The sequence below is a fragment of the Oryctolagus cuniculus genome, chromosome 4 (genome assembly GCF_964237555.1).
Source record: "Oryctolagus cuniculus chromosome 4, mOryCun1.1, whole genome shotgun sequence".
Lineage (NCBI taxonomy): Eukaryota > Metazoa > Chordata > Mammalia > Lagomorpha > Leporidae > Oryctolagus > Oryctolagus cuniculus.
Window position 1 is genome coordinate 45039386 of NC_091435.1, and position 7921 is coordinate 45047306.

The window sequence follows — 7921 nt, forward strand, 5'->3', positions numbered from 1 at the left end:
GAGATCTTCCGTCTGCTTGTTCACTCCCGAGTTGGCCGCTACCATCGGAGCTGTGCCGATCTGAAACCAGGAGCAAGGAGCTTCCTCCAGGTCTCCCACATGGGTGCAGGGGCCCAAGCACTTGCTTTCCCAGGCCACAGTAGAGAGCTGGATCAGAAGTGGAGCAACCAGAACTTGAACCGGCGTCCATAAGGGATGCCGGCACTGCAGGCAGCGGCTTTACCTGCTACGCCACAGTACCAGCCCCCAGTATTTCTATTATAAAATAAATTAAAAGGACAAGGTCCTGGTGGTGTGAGAAATTCTGATCCCCAGAACATGAAGCGACTGAATTAGGCCACAAAGTTAGCTTGTAGAACAGCCGTTCTCCAGCACATCCTCTATTAGAAACACTGCGTACTTCCAATATTTTCTTGCAGCAGCTGAATGTGTCTGTAGCTAATAATTTTTATTCAATTACAAAATATGTGTTCAATATCTGTCTCCTGTATTTGATTGTTGCAGTGGTAACCCATATCTCATTCACCCTATATCTAACATTTGGAAGATGTTCTGTAAATATTTCTTGAATGAGAAAAAAAGCCGGGAGTAAATTCAACATGCCTGTTCCCCCAACTGTTGTACCTTCCATCTGACTCATATTGCCTCTACCATGTTGCAAAAATATTTATTGTATGACGAAGATGTAGTTCTTGATTACTAAAAGGCATGGGCAGCAAAGCCTGGGGGTATTCAGCAAAATCCTCCTGCAAGGCAATATCCTTTTTAAAATGTATTCCTTCATATCAATATTGTGTGTCTATAAAAGGAAATGTGGCAGTGAAGACATAAATTCTGCCAAGAATTAAAATCTAGAAGAATACAGATACAGAAAGTAGCTTGTCACAGATTTCATCCTTGGTTGTCATTAATAAACCAGGATAAATGCTGTTAAGGAGAGCTATTGCAGAGCTCTGGTAGGAGAGTATACATACCTGTCTTCCCTCAGATATATGGTAGAGTTTTATTTTTTAAGAATTTACTTATTAATTTATTTGAAAGTCATGGAGAGAGAGAGAGAGAGAGAGAAAGAGAACGAGAGAGAGAGAGAGAAACCTTCCAGGAACTGGTTTACTTCTCAAATGGCCACAACCACCAGTGCTGGACCAGGCTGAAGCCAGCAGCAAGACTGGAGCCAAGAATTCCAACTCTGTCTCCCATAAAGATGGCAGGGAGCTTAGGCCATATTCCACTGCCTTCCCAGGCACAGTAACAGGAGCTGAATCAGAAGTGGAGCAACCCATTTTCTAACTGGCACTCCAACATGGCTTGCCAGTGTTTCAAAAGGTAGCTTCACCTGCTGCACCAGACCACTTGCCCTATGCTATTAAGGGTTTTAGAATGGAAGAGAATTAAAAGGATCATTTAGTTTGAAACATTTTGTTTCATAAATAAGCAAATGCATGTGTGATCCATGTCTCCTAGGGAATTGGTGGCAGAACTAAAGCAAAAGTCCCATGTCTCTTGATTCTTAATTCAGTTCTTTTTGCATCATCCCATAGAGGTATACAATAATATATATTCATGTATATTTAAAAGCCATTCATACATTAAACATGATTCACACATGTTCTTTTATGTATGTAGACACATACATACATGGAAGAAGAAGATTTTCTCATCCATTTGGCCTCTAATGAGAATTTCCTTTCGCTGTGTCAAAACATGATGAGGAGGGGCGGGGCAGAGGTGCGGGATGGCCCTGTGGCACAGTGGGTTAAAGCCCCAGCCTGAAGCACCCACATCTCATATGAGAAATGTTTTGTGTCCCAGGTGCTCCATTTCCAATCCACCTCCATGCTAATGCAAATGGGAAAGCAGTGGAGGATGGCCCAAGTGCTTGGGCCCCTGCCGGAAGAAGCTCCTGGCTACAGCCTTCGAATCGGCCCATCCCAGTCATAGTGGCCATTTGGGATGTGAACCAGTGGATAGAAGATCTCTCTCTCTCTCTCTCTCTCTCTGCCTCTGCCTTTCTATAACTCTGCCTTTCAAATAAATTAAATAAATCTTAAAACACACACACATACACACACATACAATGAGGAAGCAAAAACAGGGAATTGGGCACATTCAGAAGGGCCCGAGAGGATGGGGTGTCTTTGATCTATAGCTTTTTAACAATTTTTTTCTCCTGAGAAACTCACTCAACCTGCAAAATGCATGTTAATCCCTTCCAGTGGCGATGCCACTATGACATGATTATTTTGCACTAGACCACCTCTTAAAAATTCTACCACCTCAATACCACCACACTGGGGATCAAGCTGCTAACTTTGTGGGACATATTCAGCCACGTTCAGACCAATCTGACCATCCTTTGATCAACTTGTATTCACAGAATAGTAATGTTTTGGCTGGTGGGGTGTGGGGAGGAGAGACGGGGAGGAGCAATTCAGATCAATTATATTTAACAGTAGTGAGTCCTTTAGATCAGCGACTGTTGCTTTGACCACTAAGGCACTCATTGCTGTCTCTAAATGGTAAAGTTGTCAAAATTACTTGGAAAAAAACTAGAATTTGGCTATATGGACGTCTGGATTAAAATTCCTCAACTTTATGGTTTTATATTTTCTCTTCCTCTTTTCACACCACTCCATCTCTCTTCTTGTTCAATCCTGATCTAGAATACAGTCCTTCCAACTTGATGTTTATCCTCTTCTTCCTCTTTTTTTTAATCATAATCACTGCAATCCAAATAGAATACAAGAATCCCATTACATGTTCTTATCTCTCCCTTGTCAGAGCTTATAGTGACTATATTTCTTGGTCCTAAAAACAAAATTTCCTAAAATGTTCCAAAATTTTCCAGTTGTAAGTTACAGAGAGGAACCCTCAAAACTAGTTTCATTTGGAGAGGTAACTTGAAATGGGTTTTCCCAATATCTATTGGGTAAGATGGAGTAAAGGTGGGGGGGTCCTTCTTTAGTGATGGCAGTCAATATTTCCTTTAACTTGGGATCCCAGTGTATGAGAACATGTGGGGCCTGCAGTGCATGTAGATGTGTCAACCTGTATACTTGAATCTCCTTCCCACCAACCCCAGCCACACAGTATCTGACATAGGCAGCCCTCTTATCTAGAGCAAACCCACTGATAATGCAGCTTGCTCTAGGAACCCAGGTTCTGAGGAAAGGTACCTGCAACTCTGTTCATGCAATGTACACAAACATCGCAGGAAAATGTCCACTCTCCCCCCTCCAAAGATGTCCATAGTGATATCCCTGGAATGTATGGAGAAGATGAATTATCTTATGCAACAAAAGGCAGTTAAGATTGCCAATGGAATTAAGACTCCTAATGAGTGGATTTTAAGGCAAAAAATAATCCTGATTATCTAGGTGGATTCTGGGTGCTTCCCTAAAAGGAGAGAGGAGATAGATGAGTCAGCATCTTATTGATAAAAAGAAAGAAAAAGATCCCATGGGTCATTGCTGACTTTGAAGATGGAAGGGAGTCATGTGTTAAGGAACACAGGCAGCCTCCACATGCTGGAAAAGTAAGATAATGAACTCCACGTGTGCCTCTGAAAGGAATGTAACCCTGGATCCCTGAGCAAGAGCCACTCTGAACTTTACCTCCGAAATTACAAGATCATAGTTTTGCATTATTTTAAACCATTAAATTTGTGGTTATTGGTTACAACACAAAACCAATATGATGGGGTTTAAAGGGGCAGAAGGTGCTGGAAGAGAAGTTTGGGGTGTGTAAATCCTAGTCACCCTGCGGTTTCCTACAAGGAGAGGCACAGTAGTCTCCAACAAGAGACATTCGAAACCTCTGAGGCCAGAGAGGGACACTGGCTGCCTGCAGGCAAGGACTGTGGTAATGGTGCCAATGGGATACAAGTACAATCAGGAGGTCAAAATGCACAACCAAGGCAGCAAGACCATTTCTTCTGCTTCTTCAGAACCGGCTGCCTTAAATGGGCCCTCCTCAGTGCACGGGAACTTTACTATGCTCTGTAACATGTTTACCTGTGTCCTCTCCCAACTATTGCTTCCTGTCTTCTCCATCATCCTCAAACCCTCAAATTCACCTCTCTCCACTTCCATCTTTTTCCATTCACTATTCTGCTCCATCACATCACCGCAATATATGAAGGTCACTAGCAATGGAAATGACAAATTCAAAGTTCGTTGTCCTCATCTTAACTGATTCTTCATAAATTTTAGCTTTATGGATTAATCTTCCTTCCTTCCTTCCTTCCTTCCTTCCTTCCTTCCTTCCTTTCCTTCCTTCCTTCCTTCCTTCCTTCCTTCCTTCCTTCCTTCCTTCCTTCTTCCTTCCTTCCTTCCTTCCTTTCTTTCTTTCTTTCTTTCTTTCTTTCTTTCTTTCTTTCTTTCTTTCTTTCTTTCGAAAGACAAAGTTACAAAGAGAGGCAGAGACAGAGAGATGTCTTCCATCCACTGGTTCACTCCCCAGATAGCTGCAACGGCCGGAGCTGCACCAATCCGAAGCCAGGAGCCAGGAGCTTCTTCAGGGTCTCCCATGTGGGTGCAGGGGCCCAGGGAACTGGGCCATCCTCTACTGCTTTCCCAGGTCATAGCAGAGAGCTTGATGGGAAGTGGAGCAGCCGAGTCTCGAACTGGCGCCCATATGGGATGCCGGCATTTCAGGCTAGGGCTTTAACCCGCTGCACCACAGTGCCGGCCCTATGGATTAATATTCCTTAAACTTCTCTCTTTTCTTGACAATGCTCACATGACGTCTTTGTATCTTAATCTATTTCCTCACATTTTGAGTATTCTTCTTCCTCAATTTCCCTGGTAACTCTTCTTTCACTTACACTTCAAATATTGATTTTCTTAGGGCTTGGTCCTGGGCCATTTTGTCATCTTACTCTATATTCTCATCCTAAGATATTTCATTCCTGTTCAAATAAGTTAAAAGGTTGTCTCCAACCCAGAGTGCTCCTTAAAGCCCAAATTTCAGTGGCATCATGCATGGGCATTCTAAACAAAACATTTAAAAAACACAACTATGTGTGACCCCAATTACAAGTGAATTCCCCTAAGTCCTCCACAACTGAACATATATGCTATGTCTCAGAAAGTACCAAAGAGATAAATTGACCTCAAGCGTTGAAAAGAATATCTTTTCTTGAATTGAACAATGAATGAACTATTGACTCATTTTTAGGAGCTGTGTCTTTTAAAACATACCTTAATCTTCAAATGTTAAAATCACAGGGATCAATAAGATATACACCTCTTCAAGAGGGGCACGGGGAATCATACCAACCCCAGGAATAATAGAGTCTTGTGTCACATCTTGTTCTCCTTCCTTGCTAGCTGTATGTCCATTGAGTTGAATGGTCAGTGTACTATTTCTTTACCATTCATTGTCCTCCACATCCTCCCTCTTGCTCCCTGTCTCTCCTTTCCCCCTCTGTCAGCATAAATCCATGGCTTCCTACTTACTTCCTCCATCCACCCTGCTAATTCATTTTAGCACACACTATCTATTCATTTGCATTAGTAAATTGACCTTTATCCCTCAGAATTGTTGCATTCACTGCACATTGAGAATCCCTAATCCAAAATTCTGAAATCCAAACTCTTCCAAAATCTAAAACTTTTTGAGAACTTGTATGACCCCACAAGTAGAAAATTTCATGCCTGACCTAATGTGATAAGTCACAGTCAATACACAAGCACACTAAACATATCATATAAAATTACCTTCTGGCTATGTGTATAAGGTATATGTGATACATAAATGAATTCCTTATTTAGATTTAGGTCTCATCCTCAAGATGTCACAGTATGCACTCATATGTATAAATACTGTTTTAAAAAATACCTTGAAATCCAAAATATTTCAGGCCTGAGGCATTTCAGATAAGGGATACTCAACCTGTATTTACTTGGAAATTCTTCCTCCCACTTGGCCTGGTACCATCTACATCTTAGCTTAAACAGGCTTTGAGATGCTTCATTCTGCTTTCACCTCCATTATTCTCCCCAGTAATAGTCTGTTCATTCCTTTCCTAATAATTTCCATAATTTGGAATACAGACTTTTTTTCTTCTGTATTTCCATTAGGATCCATGAAGATAAAAAAATTATGTTTTATTCACTATTATATCCTAACAGCTAAAGGGTGTTCATTAAATATTTACTGAGTAAGGTAATGATTTTATTCATTACTAAGGGGTAATTTTCTTTGGAATTCAACTGGATCATAATTGTAGGAATAGATTTCATTCAGAAGTAAATTTTCACCACCTGAATTGTTGGTTATAGACATACTAGATGATTTAAAGCATGTGATTTTTAAAAGAATGAAGAATACTGAAGGGGGATTCTCTAGATCAAGTGTTTATGATTATTGTGTTTTCAAGGGGAAGACAATGATAAAGCAAACTCATATTTTATGACAATATGCAGTGGACCAGGAATTTATGCCAGGATTTCTTATGGCTCACTCGTTTATTTCTTAACAATAATACTATGAGATGATTTTCATAACCATTTTAGATATGAACGAGCTGATGGTCATAGAAATTAAATATCCTAAATATTGCTGAGCTGGTGAGTGGCTGAGCAGGAATTTATCCCCGATGTGATCTCATAATGTTGGCATTTAAAAAATATGTATCATCTTATGTAATAATAAATTGGCACTAAATATAACAAAAAACATCTATAGGTATCTAGTTGTCCCACAGTGTCTGTGGTGGATTAGGTACAGAAGACTCTCTAGCCCCTAGAAGAGCCATGGATGCTCAATGTCCTTATATAAATGGGATAGTATTTGCATATAACCTATATTCACCCTTTTGTGTACTTTAGATCATCCCTGGATTACTTATGGGCATATTATAGAAATATATACTCTACTACATATAAAATATATTATGTATAATATATATTACATATCATATATATTACAGAAATGATTGATGTACTGTACTATTTAAGAAATAAGGGCAACAAAAAAACTTGTACCTCTTCAGTATGGATGTAATTTCTTTTCAATTTTTTTAATCTACAGTTGGTTAAATCCATGGGTGTGGAACCTGCAGATATAATGGTCTTACTCGAATTAGGTTCATATATTTATGAATATGAGGTTAAGAAGATAGATTCATTAAATAGTTAGAAAAATTACAAAGAAACTTCCAATATCAAATTTTTGTCTAATGGATCAATGTAACTTAAATATTCCACTGAGGGGCTGGCATTGTGGCACAGTAGATTAAGCCACTACCTAATGATGCTGTCTTCTCATAAGGGTGCCTGTTCAAGTCTCAGTTGCTCCACTTCCAATCCATCTCCCTGCTAATGGGCCTGGGAAAGCAGCAGAAGATGGCCAAAGTGCTTGGGCCCCTGATACACATAAGAGAGACCCAGTTGGAGTTCCTGGCTCCTGGCTTCAGCTTTGTCCAGCCCTGGCCATTGCTTTCATTTGGGTAGTAAATCAGCAGATGGAAGACACTTTCTCTCTCTCTCTCTCTCTCTCTCCCCCAACTTTTCTCTTTAACTGTGCCTTTCAAATAAACACATAAATCTTAAAATAAATAAGTAAACAAAATAAAATGTTCCACTGAGTCTGAGTTTCTGCCTTTCAGGATTGGGAGCTCCTGAAAATTCCCAAGTTCAAGGGAAAATTGAATACAATGGATGATTAGAAGGGTTTCAAAATTTCCTCTTTGGATGCAGCTGAGAACTTTCTCTCAAATTATAGTTCTATTTAATTTTCTTCCTGTTAGTTCCTTTCATCGTATGGGATATTAAAATTGGAGAGAATTGACATGACTAGAAAAATGACCTTAGTTTCAGGAAGTGGGAATTTGAATGGAATAAGAACAGTTAGAGTAGGCAAGAGGACAGGATAAGGAGACTATGTGACAGGGATTGACAGGGAAGGCACCAGTGGG